At 38.8% G+C, this 25,289-nt stretch overlaps 1 long non-coding RNA gene across 1 annotated transcript; it reads left to right on the top strand.

Moving 5' to 3' along the window:
• The first annotated feature begins 763 nt into the window (after positions 1 to 763).
• 4930549P19Rik lies at positions 764 to 17,753 on the top strand. The gene is made up of 2 exons (XR_003952401.1): positions 764 to 825; positions 17,156 to 17,753. It is a non-coding gene; the product is annotated as an RIKEN cDNA 4930549P19 gene (long non-coding RNA).
• Positions 17,754 to 25,289: the final 7,536 nt, after the last annotated feature.

Below are 25,289 nucleotides of genomic sequence, written 5' to 3' on the forward strand. Positions count from 1 at the left end.
CAATGTAATAACAAAAAAGAAAAAGAATAACACTATATAACAATATCATAGCTTCAAGTAAATATTTCCAAATCAGAGTTTTAATAGTTTATAAGAAATGTCTTTTGTAAAAAAAAAAAAAAAAAAAAAAAAAAACCAAACAAATCATAAAAAAAGAAATGAAAATTTATTCACTAATTTCAGTAATCAGGAGAGCTATTCCTATGCTCATGAAAACAGCATAGATTTCCTTACCACTTACTGACTATAGCACTCTGAAAAGAAGAACCTGTACCTTACATGATCAGTACAGTAAGCATGATGCTGTTGGTGTGGACAAAATTGAGTAGACTGTGGTGATGTGGTTCTATGACCTCTGGCCCTGCAGTTTGTTTATTATGCAGTAGTGTGATCCATGGAGAGCTTCCAATAGTTTCCTTCATTCCCACCAAGTATGGCAGGCAAGAGGGCTGGTGTAAGGTAATGAGAGCAAAAAAGCTATCTTTTCCCTGTCTCTCCCTGGCTATAACACTTGGAAGAACATGACCAGCATCTCTTCTTACAAGTAGAATAGAGTTGGTCATGGCTTTGAATATTGTATATCAGATAGCCCCTAGGACATTAGAACAGGAATGCTGGCTCTGCCACTTGATTGTTGAATCATTCAATGAGGTAGCCAGGACACAGATGGGGAGCTCTCCCTAGGGGTATGGGTGTTGCTCTGCTACTATGCAGTCATAGACAGATCCAGAACCTTGATTTTCTCATTTCACACATTTACTTTATAATCTGCTGGAGTATATGAAAGGCACAGACCTGAAGATCCAAAGCTGCAGGATGGCCATGGTACTGGGCAATAACATGATATATCAGAGTAGTCTGGGTAAATATTTCAAATGGATAGTGTTTTACAAGCCATAGGACTCTAGATAAAAGAATCAATTAAAAAATATGTAACAAAGAAATGTGGGCAGTAAAGTATATACTGGCACATATTGACAAACTATTCCACAAAAAAGATGCTTTTCTTCTTCTTCTTCTTCTTCTTCTTCTTCTTCTTCTTCTTCTTCTTCTTCTTCTTCTTCTTCTTCTTCTTCTTCTTCTTCTTCTTCTTTTTCTTCTTTTCTTCTTCCCCTCCTCCTCCTCCTTCTTCATTTTTTATTTTTTGGGGAAAGATACAAAGGCAAATGTGGTACAAAGGGACAGACAAGTGAGTTGGATTGAGGTGCCTTTTGTTAAATTAGGATTAATCAATAAGAAAAATTTAAAAATGGAATGTAACAGCAGAGAAAACATGAAGTATCTTATCCTCCTCACAAGTCTATATGGTGGTGGCTCTGTAAATGTTTCAAAAATTTCAAATGCTGTTTGAAAAAAGTAAAGAAATCTAAAAACATTTGCCATATCTGTAAGTGCTTTGGCAACAGTATTCTATACCATCTTAAATATTATATTTTCAGAGAAGCACATTCTTACAACTGATAGTTTTACCCAGGTCTACACTGTGGAATATTATATAAAATATTCCACTCCTCATGATGTCAGTCAAAGTAGTTTCAAAGGACAAAAAAGGTTTACAGAACACAGATAACATTGGATATAGGCTAGACATAATCTTCCAAACTGAACTGGCTGGATTTGTGTCAACTTGAGACAAATTGGAGTTATCACAGAGAAAGGAGTTTGAGTTGAGAAAATGCCTACATAAGACCAAACTCTAAGGCATTTTCTCAATTAGTGATCAAGGGGGTGAGGCCCCATTGTAGGTGGTGCTATCCCTTGGATGGTAGTCTTGGGTTCTGTAAGAAAGCAAGTTGACAAAGCAAGGGGAAGCAACTCAGTAAGTAACATCCCTCCATGGCCTCTTCATCAGATTCTTCTTCCTGATAGTTTTGACTTCAAGTCCTGACTTCCTTTGGTGATAAGCAGTAGTGTGGAAGTATAAGCTGAATAATCCTTTTCCTTCCCAACTTGTTTTTTGGTCATGATGATTTGTGCAGGAATAGAAACACAGATTAAGACACAAACTAAAGCAGAGCATGGTGGCACACTCCTTTAATCCCAGCACTTTGGAGGCAGAGGCAGGTGGATTTCTTAGTTCAAGGCCAACCTGGTCTACAGAGTGAGTTCCAGGAGAGCCAGGGCTATACAGAGAAACCCTGTCTCAAAAAACAAAAACAAAAACAAACAAACAAAAAAAGACACAAACTAAATCATTTTCATCCTGGAGAGACTGGAGAGATGATCTTTTAACACAAAATGTGTTAACTTGAAATATTCCATTACATGTAGTAACTCCTTTATACTCAGAGTTAAACAACTCACAAGAGTCTCAGAGTTACTAAAGATAATATAAATAGTAAACCTCATATATCTTGTGGTCTCAAAAACAGTAATATCTTTCAGGGGAATAGGATAATTATTATATGCATTTCATTGTGTGATTTTTATAGAATAAGGTCCAATAATATAACTTTCCTGATGTCCTACTTTGATGACATAGCTTTTTTAGTAGTCAGCTGATATCTATGCTCCAGTATGTAAGTCCCCACACATATGCTTTCAGAAAATCCCAATAAAATTATCAGTTTTCAAAAGAAAGAAATAAAGAAGGAAAGATGGGAAGAAGAAAATGGAAGAAGAAAGGAAGAAGTAAAGGAAGGAAGGAATAGAAGGAAAGAGAAAAAAGAAAAGATAAAATGTCTATACAGTGTCAATACATAGGAAAAGCCCCTTGCTGGTAAAAATATATAGATGACTCAAAAATTAAAAACATAACTTTTATTGGAGAGAGATAAAGCATTGAATGGTGATCAATGGTTTATGCTATGGAAAAAACAAGAAAATATTTATATGGGTTATAACAGAGTAGAAATTGCAAATACAGTATATGGAAATCAAAAATTATTTGAGTTGCCATCAAATTGGGGAATAATTATCCACGAGGTAGTAGTCAACAGGCATAAAGGAAATCTTGGTGAGGGATATAAAGAAGCTTCTACTTAAATCTTTATTTAGCCACTGTGCCATGCAGTAAAATGCAAACTCAAATTTCATACAATGAGGCATGGATAAGAAATGTGCTGTAAAGAAGTGTAATCCAAAGAAAGTTATACATAAGAACGAATATTGCAGGAACTTAGGATCAGTGGTGATTAGAATACAACATCTGTACTTACCACCTGTACTAACTGCAATATGCAGGATCCAAAGACTCGGGAACCCCACAAAATAAGTGGCTTTTTCTTCTTCTGTTCTGAGCTGGTTTACACTGTTTGGGAACTCTGGAGTCAGTCCCACTGCACACAAAGGAGACAACACTCCCAGACACTCTAGCATGCCAAAGACCTTAGGACTAGGGGTGTGTACTACACAACCTCTGTTCCAGAACCATCTGGAGTAACTGGAAAAAACAGGTTCCAGGGACTCAGGAAACCAACTGGAGCAGTGGCTCAGGCTCCTGTCAATCTCTGTGTGTTTAACTTGGGTGCAATCCCTGAAGCCAGTCTCTCAGCACCCATAGGAGACTCGAATCCCATGTGTTCTAACACAGCCAGGATCACAGGGTCCAGGATCACTGGAGCTTGGTCACACTAGGATATCAGGGTCCTAGAAACAGCTTTACCACCAGGAACTCTAAAACACCCAGAATCCCAGGATCACAGAGACAGCTGGATTATGAGGAGTTCTGAAACAACCAGGAGTACAGGAGGGGCAGGCTCCAGTCAGATAGTGAGGGCATGTAGCACTAGAGATATTCAGATGGTGTGAGGCAAGAGAAAGAACATAAGCAACAGAAATCAAGGTTATTGTCATCATCAGAACCCAATTCTCCCACCATAACAAGTCCTGGATACACCATAACACCAGAAAAGCAAGCCTTGGATGTAAAAATCACTTTTCATGGCAATATTTGAGGACACTGAAAAGGAAATAAGTGCCTTAAAGAAATACAGAACACAGGTAAACATTTAGAAACTCTTAAAGAGGAAACAAAAAAATCCCTTAAAGAATTACAGGAAAACAAAACCAAACAGGTGAAGAAAGTGAACCAAAGCATCCAAGCTCTAAAAATAGAAACAGAAACAATAAAGATATCACAAAGGGTGACCACCCTGGAGTTAGAAAACCTAGGATTGAAATCAGGAGTCATAGATGCAAGCCATCATCAACAGAATATAAGAGATAAAAGAGATATTCTCAGAGGCACAAGATCCATAGACAACATTGAAACAACAGTCAGAGAAAATGCAAAAAATCAAAAAGATCCTAAACCAAAATATTCTGGAAATCGAGGACACAATGAGATGGATAATTGGTACAGAAGAGAGTGAAGATTACCAAATTATAGGACCAGTAAATATCTTCAGCAAAATTATAGAAGAAAACTTTCATAACCTAAAGAAAGAGATGCCCATGAATATAGAAAAAGCCTACAGAACTCCAAGTAGACTGGACCAGAAAAGAAATTCCTCCATTCACATAATAATATGAACAACAAATGAAAAAACAAAACAAAACAAAAAAAGGATAAAGTCAAGTGACATATAAAGTTATACCTATGAGAATTGCACCAGACTCCTCAACAGAGAGTATGAAAGCTAGATGATCCTGAACAGATGTCAAACAGACCTTAAGAGAAAACAAATACCATCCCAGATTACTATTCCCAGCAAAACTCTAAATTACTATAGATGAAGAAACCAAGGCATTTCATAAGGAAACCAAATTTATACAATATCTTTCCACAAATCCAGCCGTACAAAAGATAATAAAGGGAAAGCACCAAGGCAAGGAAGGAAAAAGCAAGAAAGTAATATTTCAACAAATCTAAAAGAAGATAGCCACAAGAACAGAATCCCAAATCTAACAACAAAAGCAACAGGAAGTAACAATCACTTTTCCTTAATAGCTCTTAACATAAATGGGATTAGTTCCCCAATAAAAAGACATAGACTAACAGATTGGCTAAATAAACAAGACACAACATTTTCCTGCATATAGGAAACCCACCTAAGGGACAAACACAGACACTACATCAGAGTAAAATGCTAGAAAACAACTTTCCACGCAAACGGTCTGAAGAAACAACCTGGAGTAGAAATTCTAATATCAAATAAAATTGACTTCCGATGCAAAGTTATCAAAAAACACAAGGAAGGGCACTTCATACTCATCAAAGGTAAAATCTTTCATGATGAACTCTCAGTTCTGAATATCTATACTCTAAATGCAAGGGCATCTATTCCATTAAGGAAACTATACTAAAGTTCAAAGCACACATTGCACCTCACACAATAATGGTGGGAGACTGCAACACTCCACTCTCTTCAATGGAGAGATCCTGGAAACAGAATCTAAACAGAGACACATTGAAACTGACAGATGTTATGAAACAAATGGATTTAACAGATATCTACAAAACATTTTATTTTAATACAAAAGCATATAACTTCTTCTCAATAGCTTATGGCACCTTCTCTTTCAAGGCCCATACCTATACATAATAAAAGCAGTAAACAGCAAGCCTGTAGCCAACATCAAACTAAATGGAGAGAAACTTGAAACAATCCCACTAAAATCAGGGACTAGACAAGACTGTCCACTTTCTCCCTATATATTAAATATAGTACTCAAAATCCTAGCCAGAGCAAGTGGACGACAAAAGGAGATCAAGGGGATACAAATTGGAAAGGAAGAAGTCAAAATATCACTATTAACAGATGATATGTTAGTATATATAAGTGACCCTTAAAATTCCACCAGAGAACTTCTAGACCTGATAAACATCTTCAGTGCAGTAGACGGATATAAAATTAACTCAAACAAATCAGTGGCCTTTCTCTATACAAAGGATAAATGGGCTGAGAAAGAAATTAGCAAAACAACACCTTCACAATAGTCACAAATAATATAAAATAATTCTGTGTGACTCTAACTAAGGACGTGAAAGATCTGTATTATAAGAACTTCAAGTCTCTGAAGAAAGAAGTGGAAGATCTCAGAAGAAGGAAAGATCTCCCATGCTCATGGATTGGCAGGATTAATATAGGAAAAATGACTGTCTTGCCATAAGCAATCTACAGATTCAATGAAATCCCCATCAAAATTCCAACTTAGTTCTTCACTGAGTTAGAAATGGCCATTTGCAAATTCATCTGAAATAACAAACAAAACAAAACAAAACAAAACAAAACAAAACAAAACAAAACAAAACAAAACAAACAAACAAACAAACAAAAAACCCTAGGATAGCAAAAATTACTCTCAACAATAAAAGAACCTCTGGTGGAACCACCATGCTTGACCTCAAGCAGTACTACAGAGCAATTGTGATAAAACCTGCATGGTACTGGTACAGTGACAGACAGGTAGACCAATGGAATAGAATTGAAGATCCAGAAAAGAACCCACACACCTATGGTCACTTGATCTTTGACAAGGGAGCTAAAACCATTCAGTGGGGGAAAAAAAAAAGACAGTATTTCAACAAATGGTGCTGGCTCAACTGGCAGTTATTATGTAGAAGAATGCAAACAAATCCATTATTATCTCCTTGTACAAAGCATAATTCTAAGTGGATTAAGGAACTCCACATAAAACCAGAGACACTGAAACTTATAAAGGATAAAGTGGGGTAAAGCCTCGAAGATAAGGGCACAGGATAAAAATTCCTGAGAAATGGCTGGTGCTGTAAGATTGAGAATCTACAAGTAGGACCTTATGAAACTGCAAAGCTTTTGTAAGGCAAAAGACACTTTCAATAAGACAAAAAAGCCACCAACATATTGGTAAAGTCTCTTTACCAATTCTAGATCTGATATCAGTATATACAAAAAACTGAAGAAGCTGGACTCCAGAAAAGAAAAATAAAAAAAAAACCTCATTAAAAAAAGGGGTCCAGTGATAAAAAAGAGGAATTCTCACCTGATGAGTACCAAATGGGTGAGAAGCACCTGAAATAATGTTCAACATGTTTAATCCTCAGGGAAATGCAAATCAAAAGAACCATGAGAAGTGAAAGATCTGTATGAGATCCTACCTCATACCAGTCAGAATGGCTAAGAACAAAAATTCAGGTGAGTGCAGATGCTGTCAAAGATGTGGAGAAAGAGCAGCACTTCTCCATTGTTGGTAGAATTGCAAGCTTGTACAACCACTCTGAAAGTCTGCCTAGTGGTTCTTCAGAAAACTGGACATAGTACTACCAGAATAAGGGCACATGCTCCTCTATGGTCATAGCAGACTTATTTATAATAGCCAGAAGTTGGAAAGGACCCAGATGTCCCTCAACAGAGGAATGGATACAGAAAATATGGTACATGTACACATTGGAGCACTACTCAGCTATTATAAACTGTGAATTTATGAAATTCTTAGGCAAATGGATGCATCTGGAATATATCATCCTGAGTGAGGTAACCTAATCTCAAAATAACACACATGATATTCACTCACTGATTAGTCGATATTAGCTCAGAAACTTAGAATACCCATGAAACAATTTGCAAAACACATGAATCTCAAGAATAAGGAAGACCAAAGTGTAGATACTCATTCTTTCTTAGAATGGGGAATAAAGTACCCATGTATGGAATTACAGAGACAATGTTCAGAGCTGAGAGAGAAGGATGGACCATCCAGGGATCCATCAAATAAACAAGCAGCAAACCCAGACACTATAGCAAATGCCAGCAAGATTTTGCTGTCAGGACCCATATATAGCTGTCTCTTGTGAGGCTATGCCAGTGCCTGACAAATCCAGAAGTGGATGCTCACAGCCATATGTTGGATGGAACACAGGGCCCACAATGAATGAGCTAGAGAAAGTACCCAAGGAGTTAAAGGGGTCTGCAACCCTATAGGAGGAACAACAATATGAACTAACTAGTATCCCCCAGACCTTCTGTCTCTAGTTGCGTATGCAGCAGAGGATGGCCTAGTATGCAATCAATGGGAAGAGAGGCCCTTGGTCTTGCAAAGATTATATGGGAATGCCAGGGCCAGGAAGCAGGAGTAGGAGGGTTTAGGTATAAGTGTTAGTGTTTCATAGAACGAATTGGGTAGTGTTCCTTCTGTTTCTATTTTGTGGAATAGTTTGAAGAGTATTGAAACTAGGTCTTCTCTGAAGGTCTCATAGAATTCTGCACTGAACCCATCTGGTCCTTGGCTTCTATTAATTACTCTTTTATATCATTAGGGGTATTAGGACTGTTTAGATGATTTATATAATCCTGTTCCAACTTTGGCACATGGTGTGTGTCTAGAAAACTGCCCATTTCATCCAGATATTCCAATTTTTTGAGTATAAGTGTTTGTAGTAGGATCTGATGATGTTTTGAATTTCCAGTTTCCATTGTTATGTTTGCCCTCTGATTTGATTAATTTGGATACTGTCTCTGTGCCCTCTCATTAATCTAGGTACGGATTTAATTATCTTTTTGATTTTCTCAAATAACCAGCTCCTGGTTCTGTTGAATCTTTTTATAGTTCTTTTTGTTTCTATTTGTTTGATTTTACCCCTGAGTTTGATTATTCCCTGCCATCTATACCATTCCTGGACAAATAAGCAGAAGATGCTCCAACATGTATTAAGGAAACATGCTCCACTATGGTCCTAGCAGCCTTATTTATAATAGCTAGAATCTGAAAAGAACTGAAATGTCCCTCAACAGATGAATGGATTCAGAAAATGTGGTACATTTATACAATCGGTTATGACTCAGCTATTAAAAATGATGAATTTATAAAATTCTTAGTTAAATGGATGGAACTAGAAAATATCATCTTGAGTCAAGTAACCCAAACACAAAAGAGCACACAGCACTAAATACTCAATATTCAAATTTACAATCCACACAAAGCTCAAATAGAAGGAAGACCAAAGTGTGGATGCTTTGGTCCTCCTACATAGGAGAACAAAATACTTGTGGGTCAAAAATGGGGTCCTGCATCTGCTTGAAGCAAGACTGCCCACACCCTAGGCTACCAGCAGGTGGGCTTTGAACTGTGAGAAGCGATGGGATCCTGCTCTAGGGTGAGGAATGCACTACCTGAGGTCCCTGCAGAACTGCCAGTGTTGGGCTTCAACTCTTGGGCACCACAAACACCTCTGTATGTTGCAGAAGACATGAGAATAGGTGGGAACCCTCGGGTATACTCTGGCCCCTTGGGCAGAAGGGAAAAGCTTAGGAGGTGAGAACTCTGGCAGGTCACAGCAGGGATAAGAGCCCTTGGCTTACTCAGTTGGCAGCTTGGGTTGTTTAGGAGGAAGCTGTGGATGGAGTGCAGGGAGGCTTCTCAACAGGAGTTTAGATGTGAGGCTCACTAGGGGAAGGCCTGCTCTATTGCTCCAGCATGGAGGGTCTTGATGAGAAGAGGCAGTCTGTGTTTTTTTTTTTTTTTCTTTTTAGATTATTTATTAGATATTTTCTTTATTTACATTTCACATATTATCCCCTGTTGTGGTGGACCAGCGGTTCACATGTCTGGGTTCTAGTCCGGAAGGCATCTTGGAATCTTCAAGAGAAGAGAAGGGGCTAGGCGGACAAGAGAAAGAACAGAGCTAAGACAAACCAGGTTCTGATCAAAGCTCAATTTTACTATTCCCGACACTCGGTTATGAAGCAGGGAAAGGGGTCCACTCCCACCAAATCATCCTGGGAGTCCAGTTGCAGGTGACAACGTGTTTGGCTCCAAAAGAGCAAGGTGACAGGCAGCAGCAGTGGGAGTGGCAGAATGATAGGGCAGCAAGCTCCACCCTGATGCTCTTTTCATATTAACAGTGAAACTTGATAAGCCAGGTTTCCAGCTGAGGTGGGGAGGTTACATCTCCTCCCTGTTGTTAATATAAAAAAAAAAAGTCTGGGCTGAGGCATAAAATTTATTTATGCTCTATAGTTCTGCCTGAATTCTTAGGGCCTAATGAAAAAACCTGTCTTCGTGGGATTTCCTAACTTTTCTTATGGTAAACCGTACATGGATAAGACTGTCCTTTCTGTCCTAGTAAACGTCTAGCAGACTAGCCCTGAGCTGTAGGCTCCATCTTTTATAATGCTGACTAGTTACTGAATAGGTAGCTACTTAGTTGAATTTTTTCTGAATACCAAGTAGTCAGCTACATGCTCTTTCTAGGGCATTGGAACACTGGCGAAGACTGACTGTATGAATTTGAAAGGCACTTTATTATGATAACAATGAAGGAGAGTATGTGGATTCTCCACCTCAACAGCCTTGGATGACAGGTGGGGAACAGAGAGGAGGGGGTGATGACCAGCTCTGTAGCACAAGGCCATTTGGCTTGTTAGGGTGGGAGGCTGTGAAGGGCTTGCCCTTCTCATGGTATGGTCTCCAAACTCTCTCCCCGCCTTTGAATTAAGCTAATAAGGTCACACTTAACTGAGGTGATCAAATGATTTCCTCATTCTTTAATCAGTGGCCTCTAACCATGGCTGGGGGGGACATTGACCCGATTCCTCCCGTGGGTGCTGTCACGACCCACAATCATGGCTCTTGGTATCTTTTGGGGAGGGGAGGCAGAGCCTTAGAAAGATATTCTTGGTTGTAACTGGAACTAGATACCAACCTCAATCCAAACCGGGTATATCTCACAGGGAACTCAGAAATGGTCAAGTTGGACCTTTCCCTGCAGTATATTTTCTGCACCCACGCTGGTTCCCATACTGTATTCATATTATTATGAATCAACATGCACAGTTCTGAGTACTGTGCAGCTCCCAAGGGAGAATTGTCAACCTCAGATTCAGCAAGGCTTCAACAAGAATTATGTCACTAGTAACACCAAAATTTGTGGCTCTTAGGCTATATTAGGAGCTTGAGGTCACCCTCCTCATCTCTGTTATTTCCACAGCCTGAGGAACTAAGGGGACCTTGAAATAAGAGCAAGGGTGGAAAACCAGAGACCAGCAAAGGGACTAAGCCCATCTGTCAGAATAAAAAACAATTTCTTCTAATATTTGCAATTTTCTCCTTCTAGCCCTAGTAGCAGCCTTAATCACAAATCAGACTGAAAGCCACAATGTGTGCTGGAATGTCTTTAGAATGAAAATTAGTAGCTGCTTCTTGCAATAGGGGGTGGGGATGCAGGCCTGCTGCAGTCTGGCTAAAGGGTGTTGATTGACCTGCTTGAAAGACAAGATCTAGACAATGAGAAGGTAACAATGTAAAGCTTTTTGGGGGGAAGTTCAGGTACTTTATTCAGTTGCAAATTAGCAAGGCTCAGCTCAGTCTCCAGCCTCTTTGTAGGGGAGCTGATTTTTACAATTAGTAAAGAGGCCAGAAATTCTCTGGAAGTGGAGGCTGCACTTTGAATTAAGTTTGCTATGTAATTAAGAATTTTAGTTATCTACAATAGGAATCTCTAATATTGGATTAAATATTAGACCAGTCTAAGATTGAGTTAGAATGACTGGTCACATTGAAGAAAAGAGAAAAATCATTATGACTCTATTAAATAACTAATCTTACTAAGTCAGAATATACAGTCTCTGATGTTCTTTTGCCATAAAGTTAAAAGGCTTGAAACTAGTATAAACTGGAAAAAATTGGCAAGCAAGGATGGATCTAAAACATGTACCCAATTTAGTTTTCTAGTCACTTCAATCAGATCTCTGAGTCAACTTACCTGCCAGCTCGTCACATGAATTAACCATCATATTTCTGCAGCGTTCTTTGGAGAGAACCTGTTTTTACCTTCCCTAATAAGGTAGCTGTTTAAGATCAAATCATAAGCCAATAAGTAGATCCTTTTAAGATACTATAAAGCATTTATTAAATTCTTTGACATCTAAATTTCATAATTCAAAAATAAAAGTATGATTTAAACAGTGTGTACGAGAATGCACTAAATACTATGCACAGGGATATATTTTCCCCCTTCTTTTTCTTTTAAGAAGTTAAGGTTTTAAAGTTTCACAATATCTAACCCTTAGAATTAATAACTTGTTGACAAAACATTTTAAATACTTGACTGTATTCATGTAAAAAGGGGCAGTGACTAATTGCACTTTTAATTGTTTGTCTTAAGCAGAAGTTGTAACTAGAAAGCTTGAAAAGTTATTAAGAGTCACATGTGCATAATTTATTTATTAACTAGAAATAAAAGCATTTATTTGTAGCAATTTATTAGGTAAAAGTCCTCAAGAATTAACATTATTATGTGGAAACAAGTAGTAACTGAGGATACTAAAAGGAAACAATTATACATGTACAAGTTTTAAGAATACTAAAATATTATCTTAAACCATAACTGCTATGAATATATAAAGAATGAGGTTATATATCCAATCTATCTTATATGTACGACCTATATACTATCTTAGATATAAATCTAGCATGGCATTGTTGTAAGATGTCCAGGCAATTTAGAACAATTTAATAAATGTCTAAAAACCGCATTCCTAAAAGGACAGCATTTTTTCTATGAGTTGTATACGCATAAGCAATTGCAAATTTGAAAATTAATACCATCTGAGTGATGAACAATCTTAAGTAATTGTGAGCTCTGAGATATAGCATTGACTATTAAATACAAATTAAGATTTGATTTTTCAGCATTTTAAAACACCATCTACAGCATAAAACTAGATTGTCTGTGCTGAAACAGGGGGAAACTCAAAAGAATAAGCATGTGATCTAATTCACATATACTATTTCTCATATAGGGGTTGTCTTTAAACACAATAATAATTTAAACACATAAATGAATTTATAGAAGATACAAAGGCATGTATAAAACTCATCTTTGGGATATTGATTGCTAATCTACTTAAAATGAAAATAAGTAATAGGTCAATTATTAATATTTTGTAATAACCAAATAAATTGCTGTATTGAACAAGAAACATACCCTTAGTCAGGTTTTTAGGACACAATTTTTGTTATAGGTTTTCTAAAAATATATGAATATACTTTATAATTCTTTATTAGTACAACAATGGTTCTAATAGGACGTTGAAACTGTGTTTTGAGGTGAAATCCACCTCGACCTTGGCCGTCTGCCCTCAACCTTTCTCTCAGGCAGAAGAGGCTGAAGGCAGCCTAATTTATTGTAGGCCAGAAAACCTACTCCGGATCTTAATGAGAACAATATGGCTCCTCTGGTTGGAACATGTGGAGGCTCATGGGGCAGAGGTGAACACGGCCCTCTCCTGAGTTTGCTGTAAAGTTGCCCGCCTTTTGGCAGCTTCTTGTACCACTATATCTCAGGGAAACTGTGTGTCTCAAGACCCGGCCCCACAGCAGCCAGCAGCTAGCTGGGTCCACGTGGGTCAACGATCGGCTAGGAAGATGAGAAAAATGACTTTACAATAATGTGGGGTTTTTTTTTGTTTGTTTGTTTGTTTCTTTTTTTGTTTTTTGTTTTTTGTCAAAGAATTGTTTTAGGCACAGCTAATATTTAATTACCCTTGACTATAATTAATAACAATTGTAAAAGCTTTCTTTATTTTCTGTAAAGCCTTCTCTAGTAAACTTAAACCATAAGTAATGAAAAGATATTGTCTTTAATCTTTTGGGTGAGAGTAAGGATTTAAAGTAAACTTCCCTTGAGAAGCATTAGCTAATAAAACATTTTCCACGTAGGAAACAATATACACTGAAAGATTAAAACTCTTGGCTTCTTGTATAGAAGCAGAAATGATATTTTTTTTTTACATAATGTAGATCAATATTTAACTATACTAGAGGCAAAATATTTTAGTTATTACAAAATCACTAGAAGTAAAACCTTTACAATCATTAAGATACAAAGGAGAGAAAAAAAGACACAAACTTTTGGATCTATAATAACTATATAAAAGGTAGGCAAGCCAGATTGTAATGCCTTGATAAACTGAGCAGAAGCTGCTCTGAGCTTAGTTCTTCTTGTCAAGAGGAAAGATATTAGGATTACTAAGTTTCTTTTGTACCATTAACTTTGGAAAAGTAAAACCCAATTTTAAAACAATTTATTTCTTATAGAATTAATATTAGAAGCATTACTATCATATTATGAAGTTTGGCTGCCAATTAATACCTATGAATACATGTAAGCTTTAATGCTTCATTAAAGAGACATTGTTTTAAATCTTATCTTTAATTCTTCTTTCTAGGATAAGAATCACAATTATTCTTATTGTTAATTATTAATTAATTAATAATTATTATCTCAACTAGAAATATCCTTAGAGACCCAGCCTCTTGGCCTGCCTTATGCCATGTGTTGGACGGACTCTAAACCTGAATTATCAATTTTAAGGCTAACCATCTATCAGCAATGTAACAATTATTTAATTTTAACCAGTAACTATGAGCTGATTGTGAAAACACGCAGAGCACATTGCCAATAAAACAAAACAAAACAAAACAAAACAACAACAACAAAAAACGAAGCAGTTACATTTAGACCAATCAGAGAACATTAATTTTTCTAGCTACAATCATAGAATAAAAAGCACTTTATCATTTGTCAAACACATTAATCATGAATGTAGAGAACCCTCTAGGAAGAAAAAACATATATCAGCTTTTTTACCCTAAAACTAAGAGGCTGTAGACTCTCCTTTGGGAGCAGTTATTCCAGCAAGGGCCCTCCTGCTGTGTGCCTGTTTCCTTGTTGAAGCTTGTGGCGAGTCTTTGCATTGATGAACTACCAGATAAAGTTTTTAGCCATCTTTACTATCTAACATAAAACATAGAACATTCATTCATTCAGATTGGACACGAACAAACATGAAATTGAACAAGTGAACAGACTGGTGCTCCAGACATTAGACAAAGACACAAAAGAGGCAAAGCACTTGTGCTGCAAAGCCCAGAGAGAACAAAGCAGGGCACCCTTGAAATTTTTCTCTGCTTTTCTGGACATTTTCCTCCTGCACGATGCAGTTTCTAACTAAAGCCATCTGCCTGATTATGAATTTCCTTTTAATAAACCCTTTCTTTTCTCACGCCTAAAAATGTAGCTTCTGGGAGCTACGGCTAACCACCTGTTACATTCCTAGCCCCTGATAAACTTCACTGCTGAACCTAAGTGAATTAGCGCGCAGGTTAACACTGTTTCAACTTAGCCCATACTGACCTTCTCCTGTATGAATTTCCTTTAATTATTTTCTTCTTCCATGGAGCTCCAAACAGGCAGTGCTTCTTCCAAATGTCCTCTGCCGTTTCTCAGTCCCGCGTTGGGGTGCCAGATCTGTTGTAGCCAGCGGCTCACATGTCTGGGTTCTTGTGTGGAAGGCATCTTGGAATCTGGAAGAGAAGATGGGGGGCTAGGCAGACAAGAGAAAGAACGCAGCTAAGACAAACCAGGTTCTGATCAAAGCTCAATTTTACTATTCCCGACACTCGGTTATGAAGCAGGGGAAGGGACCCATTCCCACCAAATCATCCTGGGAGTCCAGTTGCAGGTGACCACATGTATGGCTCCTGAACAGCAAGGAGGCAGGCAGCAGCAGTGGGAGTAGCAGAATGATAGGGCTAGGGCAGCAAGCTCTACCCCATGCTCTTTTCATATTAAAAGAGAAACCTGATCAGCCAGGTTTCAGGCTGATGGGGGAGGTTACAATCCCCTTTCCTAGTTTCTCTCTGAAAAATCTCCTATCCCCTCCCCCCTCACCCTGCGTCCCAACCTACCCACTCCTGCTTCCTGGCCCTGGCATTCCCCTGTACATAGGGCATAGAACCTTCACAATACCAAGGGCCTCTTCTCCACTGATGACCAACTAGGCCACCCTCTGTTACATATGAAGCAAGAAACATGAGTCCCACCATGTGCTTTCTTTGATTTTTAAGGTGTTTATTGGAGAAAGGCCTAGAGAGGAAGAAAATTAGAGAAGTAGAGGCATTGTGAAAAGAGCAGGGGGGGGGGTCAAAAAGAAGGTGGGGGGGGGGGAGTAAGGGAGAAAGCTTAAGAGCAAAAGATTAAGAAGGTAGTAGAGCAAGGAAGAGGTAAGCTGCTCCTTTTATTGTGGGCTGGGCCATCCTGGTTATTGCCAGTTAACTGTAGGAAGGAGCAGGCCTGTTGCCAGGTAACTGTGGGGATGGATTCCAGACAGAATTCCAAGAGCTTGGGGCATTGCCTACATGACTAATGGCCTGATACCTTTCTGTGGAGATGCTGTGGGAGGCCATAGCTTCAACAGGAGCTAGGATCCAAGAAGGCACGGCCAAACACCTCTGTCCCTTAGTGTCACTGTGGTTTGAGGCCTGTGCTTGACTGGGCACCAGGCTGTCAGTGCACAGCTCAGTGCGCCACAAATACTCACAGGATCAAATACGGAGATAAAGTATAAGGCAGACGCTAAAGGAAAGCCCATCCAGAGACTGCCCCAACTGAGAATTCATATCATATGCAGTTACCAAACCCAGACACTATTGTGGATGCCAAGAAGTGCAGGCTGTCAGGAGCCTGATATAGCTGTCTCCTGAGAGGCCCTGCAAGAGCTCTACAAATACAGAGGCAGATGGATGAAGCCAACCATTGGACTGAGTATGGGGTCCACAGTACAAGAGTTAGAGAAGGGGATGAAGGAGTTCTTATGGGGTTTGCAACCCCATAACAAGAACAACAATATCAACCAACCAGATCCCCTAGAGCTAACAGGGACTAATCTATCTATCAAGCTTGGCTCCAGCTGCATGTGTAGCAGATGATGGCCTGGAGGAGAGGTCATTGATCCTATTAAGATAGGATAGATACCCCAGTGTGGGGGAATTGAGGTCAGGGAGGTGGGAATGTATGGGTGAGTGGAGTAATACCCTCATAGAAGCAGGGGGTTGGTTGATGGTATAGGGGGTTTCTGGGAGCTGGGGAAACTGGGAAAGGGGATAATATTTAAAACATAAATAAAGCCTCCAATAAAAAGTTATGTATTCTAGAAGAATTAGAATTCTTTCTAAGTCTGTGAAGAATTGGGTTGAGAATTTTGGTGGGGATTGAATTAAATCTGTAGATTGCTTTTGGCAATTTTTACTATATTAATCCTGCCAATCCACAAGCATGGAAGATCTTTCCATCTTATGAGATCTTCTTCAATTTCTTTCTTCAGACAATTGAAGTTCTTGTCACACACTTGTTTGGCTAGAATCACACCAATATTCTTTATATTGTTTGTGACTATTGTGAGAGTGTCATTTCCCTAATTTCTTTCTCACCCTGCTTATCTTTTAAATATAGGAAGGCTCCTGATTTTTGAACTAATTTTATATCCATCCAGTGCCTGATAAATACAGAAGTGGATGCTCACAGCTGTGCATGGGGTCTCCAATGGATGAGCTAGAAGAAAGGACTAAAGGAGCTGAAGGAGCTTGCACCTCCAAGGGAGGAACAACAATATGCATCAACCAGTACACCCCAAAACTTCCAGGGACTAAACCACCAACCAAAGAGTACACATGGAGGAATCGATGGCTCCAGCTGCATATGTAGCAGAGGATGGCCTTGTTGGACATCAATGTGAAGAGAGAGACCCTTCACTGCTCGATGCCCCAGTGTAGGGGAATAACAGGAAATGGGAGCTGGAGTGGGTGGGTTCATGAGCAGGGATAGGGTGAATGGGATAGTGCACCTATAAGAAACAAGACAGAAGAGATTGGCTATGCCAAAGCCTAAAGACATCGAAAATTTTTGAGTCAAATTGCATCAAGACAACCTGTTTATTATACATATGGTCAATAGTTGAACAGTAAAAAGAACAGTTTAAAGGGATGTTGGATCAAGCAAGGACGTTGGCATTTAAAGTGCCATGTTCATAAAGAGAATGCAAAAAAGGTGACAATTTTGTTTGTTTGTTTGTTTTTTTTTTTTTTGAGACAGGGTTTCTCTATATGGCCCTGGCTGTCCTGAAACTCACTCTGTAGACCAGGCTGGCCTCCATCTCAGAAAATCTGCCTGCCTCTGCCTCCCGAGTGCCTGGATTAAAGGCTTGTACTACCATGTCCCAGCTTTTTTTTTTAACCAGGCTTTTGGTTTTCTGTTTATTTTGTTCTGGTTATTTCATTTTGGGCATGTGAATATTCCCAGGGTAAGACATAGATGCTGAACAAAAATATTGTTAGGCAAAATTTTTCAAGATTCACTGGGATAGGAAAGGTACACTATTAATTTATGTGAGTACCAAGACAATAAAAACTTAAGGTGTGAACTTGTGAAAAAAAAAAGATAAAAAAATCAAGTAATAAAGTTATACCTAATATATTTAACCTCTGTATTTTTCCATCTCTTAGTATTTGACTGAAGCAAAAATTAATTAATTAATAAAAGCACTTAGGTGGTTTGGAAAGAAATTATTAATGTCTACAAAACCAAATGTAGATTATATAGATCTAAGGTAAAGGAAGCAAAAGTAATTCCTTACATCCATCAAGATGAAGAGGACTTGAAGAGCTTATGACTTAAGGCCAATGAAATCATCAATGAGAAGAGAGAGACCCTTGGTCCTGAGAGGGTTCAATGCCTCAGTGTAGGGGAATAACAGGACATGGGAGCTGGAGTAGGTGGGTTCATGAGCAGGGGTAGGGTGAATGGAATAGGGCACCTATAAGAACCAAGTCAGAAGAGATTGGCTAGGCCAAAGCCTAAAGACATCCAAATTTTTGAGTCAAATTGCATCAAGACAATCTGTTTATAATACATATGCTCAATAGTTGAACAGATTACTGCCGAGCAAAGGCAGAATTATTTTTAAAAAATCTATATTTTTATCTTTGCACACAATAATTAACATTCAATTGACAAATACCAGCCTAGTACTAGAATACAAATCACAGATTAGAGTAGTGTTATTCTGCATTTCCCTGATTGCTAAAGATGTTGAACATTTGTAAAGACATTTGTATTTAATTCTTTAATTACTTTCTGTTAATTTCCTAAGCCTGTTTCTAATTGGATTATTTGGATTCTTAATGTTTACAATTCTTATTGTTCATTACATACTGTATAAATTAATGATTATACATGTGTGGTGTGTGTGTGTGTGTGTGTGTGTGTGTGTGTGTGTGTGTGTGTATGTGTGTGTGTATAGTGGACTACAGAGCTAAATAGAGCATTTTCAACCTCGGAATATCTCAAATGGCTGAAAAACACTTAAAGAAATGTTCAACATCCTTAGACATCAGGGAAATGCAAATCAAAACAACCCTAAGATTCCACTTCCTACCAGTCAGAATGCCTAATATCAAAACTCCAGGTGACAGAAGATGCTGTCCAGGATGTGGAGAAAGAGGAACAGTCTTCCATTACTGGTGGGACTGCAAGCAGGTTAAACCACTTTGAAAATCATCCTAGCAGTTCCTGGAAAAATTGGAAATATTTCTACCTGAAGACTCAACTATACCACTCCTAGGCATATACCCAAAAGATGCTTCATCATGTAACAAGGACACATGCTCCACTATTTTCTTAGCAGTCTTATTTATAATAGCCAGAAGTTAATAAACCAAATGTCCCTTGACAGAAGAATGGATATAGAAAATGTGGTATATGTACACAAATGGAATACTAGACAGTGATTAAAAACAATGACTTCATGAAATTCACAGGCAAATGGATGGAACTAGAAAATACCTACCTGAGTGAGATAACCGAGACACAAAAGTACACATATAATAGGTACTTGCTAATACATGGATACCAACTCAAAAGCTCACAATGCCAATAATACATGCTATTGACCCTATAGATTGTAGAAGGAAGGAATACTAGCAGGTGGATGCTTCAGCCCTTCTTTGAGGGGATAGTAGGACAATTGTGAGAAGTGGATGGGAGAAAGAAGGAGCAGGAAATAAGGGTGGCAGTATTAAAAACTGGAAATGTGAGAGAGGTATAGAGGGTCAGGAAATTAAACAAAAATAGGTAGCAGTGATGATGAGGAACTGGAGATAGCCACTGGAGGGGCCTGGACACCAGAGAAATGTGAGCCTCCCAAGACCCAAGGGGACTGACTTTAGCCATAAGGCCAGGACAAGGGGGAGATAGAAACCATTGAGACTACCTCCAGTAGATAGACACAGCCCCTGGTCGAGGGATGTGGCCACCCAACCATCTCAATTTTTTTTAACCTAGAAATGTTCCTGTCTGAAGGAAGAACAGGGAAAAATAATGGAACAGATACTGAAGGTAGGGTCAACTGGGGACAGCCCCAAATGGGGATTCATTATATCTGCAGACACCAAACCCAACACTTTTTGGGTGGGCAAGAGGTATTTGCTGAAAGGAATCAAGTGTGGTGGACCTTGGGGAGGTATGGCCAGTCAGGGAGAAATGCAGATTTTAATGCTTAGAGCCAAACATCAGATTGAATTTGGGGAACCTGGTGAGGAAGCTTGCAGAAGGACTGGGGAAACCGGGTAGAATGGCAACCCCATTGGAGTGCAACATAGGCTGGCCTGACTAGCCAGTTCTCCCAAAGTCTAGTCCACCAATCAAAACGTGTACTTGGAGGGATCCATGGCATATATATATATATATATATATATATATATATATATATATATATACATATATTTGTAGCAGAGTATGTCATTGCCTGACAGCAAGAAGAGGTTAAGTCCTTCAGTGTCTGGTGTCCCAGAGTAGGGTGATGATGGGATGTGGGTAGGTAGGGAAACAATTTAATGCAGGCAAAAGGAGTTCTCAAGAACTGCAGATGTAGGATGGGGATTGGTGGAGGGGGTAACTGGGAAATGGGATAACATTTGAGAAGTAAATAAATGGAATGATTAATTAGCAACAAGAAAAAAAATGACAGGCAAGTGCTAGTAACATTGTACTAGAATGAAAGTGCTCTAACTAGGTTGAGCCACCTTGATGGCCATTTCAGTCATTTTTAGGCAATTTATGGTAGCTTTAAAAAATGAGGGTACACATTTCACCTCACACAATAATAGTGGGAGAGTTCAACACACCACTTTTACCAATTGACAGATCATGGAAACAGAAACTAAACAGGGACACAGTGAAACTAACAGAAGTGATGAAACACATGGACTTAACAGATATCTACAGAACATTTTATCCTAAAACAAAAGGATATACCTTCTTCTCAGCACCTCATGGTAACTTCTCCAAAATTGACCACATAATTGGTCACAAAACAAGCCTCAACTTATACAAAAATATTGAAATAGTACCATGCATCCTATCAGATCACCATGGACTAAGGCTGATCTTCAATAACAAAATAAATAATAGAAAGCCAACATTCACATGGAAACTGAACAACACTCTTCTCAATGATACCTCAGTCAAGGAAGGAATAAAAAAAGAAATTAAGAACTTTTTGGAGTTTAATGAAAATGAAGCCACAACATACCCAAACTTCTGGGACACAATGAAAGCATTTCTAAGAGGAAAACTCATAGCTCTGAGTGCCTCCAAAAAGAAACTAGAGAGAACAAACATTAGCAGCCTGACAACATACCTAAAAGCTCTAGAACAAAAAGAAGCAAATTCACCCAAGAGGAGTAGAAGGCAGGAAATAATCAAACTCAGTAGTGAAATCAACCAAGTGGAAACAAGAAGAACTATTCAAAGAATCAAACAATCGAGGAGCTGGTTCTTTGAGAAAATCAACAAGATAGATAAACCCTTAGCCAGACTCACTAGAGGACACAGAGAAAGCATCCTAAGTAACAAAATCAGAAAAAAAGGGAAACATAACAACAGATCCTGAAGAAATCCATAACACCACCAGATTCTTCTATAAAAGGCTATACTCAACAAAACTGGAAAACCTGGATGAAATGGACAAATTCCTAGACAGATATCAAAGTTACCAAAGTTAAATCAAGATCAGATTAATAATCTAAACAGTCCTATATCCCCTAAAGAAATAGAAGCGGTCATTAATAGTCTCCCAACCAAAAAAGCCCAGGACCAGATGGGTTTAGTGCAGAGTTCTATCAGACCTTCAAAGAAGATCTAATTCCAGTTCTTCACAAACTATTCCACAAAATAGAAACAGAAGGTACTCTACCCAACTCATTCTATGAAGCCACAATTACTCTGATACCTAAACCACAAAAAGACCCAACAAAGATAGAGAACTTCAGACCAATTTCTCTTATGAATATCGATGCAAAAAATCCTCAATAAAGTTCTCGCTAACAGAATCCAAGAACACATCAAAACAATCATCCATCCTGACCAAGTAGGTTTCATCCCAGGGATGCAGGGATGGTTCAATATATAGAAATCCATCAACGTAATCCAGTATATAAACAAACTCAAAGACAAAAACCACATGATCATCTCAGATGATCGTTAGATGCTGAGAAAGCATTTGACAAAATCCAACACCCATTCATGATAAAAGTCTTAGAAAGATCAGGAATTCAAGGCCCATACCTAAACATGATAAAAGCAATCTACAGCAAACCAGTAGCCAACATCAAAGTAAATGGTGAGAAGCTGGAAACAATCCCACTAAAATCAGGGACTAGACAAGGCTGTCCACTCTCTCCCTAACTATTCAACATTGTACTTGAAGTCCTAGCCAGAGAAATTCGACAACAAAAGGAGATCAAGGGCATAAAAATTGGAAAGGAAGAAGTCAAAATATCACTCTTTGCAGATGATATGATAGTATATGTAAGTGACCCTAAAAATTCCACCAGAGAACTCCTAAGGCTGATAAACAGCTTCAATGAAGTAGCTGGATATAAAATTAACTCAAACAAGTCAATGGCATTTCTGTACACAAAGGATAAACAGGCTGAGAAAGAAATTAAGGAAACAACATCCTTCTCAATAGTCACAAATAATATAAAATACCTTGGGGTGACTCTAACTATGGAAGTGAAAGATCTGTATGATAAGAACTTCATGTCTCTGAAGAAAGAAATTAAAGAAGATCTCAGAAGATGGAAAGATCTCCCATGCTCATGGATTGGCAGGATAAACATTGTAAAAATGGCTATCTTGCCAAAAGCAATCTACAGATTCAATGCAATCCCCATCAAAATTCCAACTCAATTCTTCAACGAATTAGAAAGGGCAATCGGCAGATTCATCTGGAATAACAAAAAACCTAGGATAGCAAAAACTTTTCTCAAGGATAAAAAAAACCTCTGGTGGAATCACTATGCCTGACCTAAATCTGTACTACAGAGCAATTGTGATAAAAACTGCATGGTACTGGTATAGTGACAGACAAGTAGATCAATGGAACAGAATGGAAGACCCAGAGATGAACACACACACCTATGGTCACTTGATCTTTGACAAGGGAGCTAAACCCATACAGTGGAAAAAAGACAGCATTTTCAACAAATGGTGCTGGCACAACTGGTGGTTATCTTGCAGAAGAATGAGAATTGATCCATTCCTATCTCCGGTACTAAGGTCAAATCTAAGTGGATTAAGGAACTCCACATAAAACCAGAGACACTGAAATTTATAGAGGAGAAAGTAGGGAGAAGCCTCGAAGACATGGGTACAGGGGAAAAATTCCTGAATAGAACAGCAATGGCTTGTGCTGTAAGTTCGAGAATAGATAAATGGGACCTTATAAAATTGCAAAGCTTCTGCAAGGCAAAAGACACCATCAATAAGACAAAAAGACCACCAACAGATTGGGAAAAGATCTTTACCTATCCCAAATCGCATAGGGGATAATATCCAATATATATAAAGAACTCAAGAAGGTGGGCTCCAGAAAATCGAATAACCTCATTAAAAAATGGGGTCAGAGCTGAACAAAGAATTCTCACCTGAGGAATACCGAATGGCAGAGAAGCACCTGAAAAAATGTTCAACATCCTTAATCATCAGGGAAATGCAAATCAAAACAACCCTGAGATTCCACCTCACACCAGTCAGAATGGCTAAGATAAAAAATTCAGGTGACAGCAGATGCTGGGGAGGATGTGGAGAAAGAGGAACACTCCTCCACTGTTGGTGGGATTGCAAGCTTGTACAACCACTCTGGAAATCAGTCTGGTGGTTCCTCAGAAAATTGGACATAGTACTACCGGAGGATCCCGCAATACCTCTCCTGGGCATATATCAGAAGATGTCCCAACCGGTAAGAGGGACACATGCTCCACTATGTTCATAGCAGTCTTATTTATAATAGCCAGAAGCTGGAAAGAACCCAGATTCCCCTCAACAGAGGAATGTATACAGAAAATGTGGTACATCTACTCAATGGAGTACTACTCAGCTATTAAAAAGAATGAATTTATGAAATTCCTAGGCAAATGGATGGACCTGGAGGGCATCATCCTGAGTGAGGTAACCCAATTCCAAAGGAACTCGCACAATATGTACTCGCTGATAAGTGGATATTAGCCCAGAAACTTAGGATACACAAGATATAAGATACAATTTGCTAAACGCATGAAACTCAAGAAGAATGAAGACCAAAGTGTGGACCCTTTGCCTCTTCCTAGAAATGGGAACAATTCACCCATGGAAGGAGTTACAGAGACAAAATTTGGAGCTGTGACGAAAGGATGGACCACCTAGTGATTGCCATATCCAGGGATCCATCCCATAATCAGCTTCCAAACCCTGACACCATTGCTTACACTAGCAAGATTTTGCTCTAAGGACCCAGATATAGCTGTCTCTTGTGAAACTATGCCAGGGCCTAGCAAACACAGAAGTGGATGCTCACAGTCAGGTATTGGATGGGTCACAGGGCACCCAATGGAGGAGCTAGAGAATGTACCCAAGGAGCTAAAGGGAACTGCAACCCTATATGTGGAACAACAATATGAACTAACAAGTACCCCGGAGCTCTTATCTCTAGCTGCATATTTATCAAAAGATAGCCTAGTCAGCCATCACTGGAAAGAGAGGCCCTTTGGACTTGCAAACTTTATATGCCCCTGTACAGGGGAACGCCAGGGCCAAAAAGGGGGAGTGGGTGGATAGGGGATTGGGGGGTGGGTATGGGGGACTTTTGGGATAGCATTGGAAATGTAAACGAGGAAAATACCTAATTTAAAAAAAAATGAGGTAGCCTTTTGTAGTAGGATCTAATGATGTTTTAGAATCCTGGCAAATACAGAGGTGGATGCCCACAGTCATCTATAGGATGGAACACAGGGCCCTCAGTGGTGGAACTAGAGAAAGTACCCAGTGACCTAAATGGGTGTGCAACCTAATAGGTGGAACAACAATATGAACTAATCAGTACCCCCAGAGCTCATGTCTCTAGCTGCATATGTAGCAGAAGATGGCCTAGTTGGCCATCATTGGGAAGAGAGACCCCTTGGTCTTACAAATTTTGTATGCCCCAGTATAGAGGAACGCCAGGACCAAGAAGTGGGAGTGAGTGGGTAGGGGAGCAGGGCAGGGAGAGGGT

Source organism: Mus musculus, chromosome 17, assembly GCF_000001635.26.
Source record: "Mus musculus strain C57BL/6J chromosome 17, GRCm38.p6 C57BL/6J".
Taxonomy (NCBI): Eukaryota; Metazoa; Chordata; class Mammalia; order Rodentia; family Muridae; genus Mus; species Mus musculus.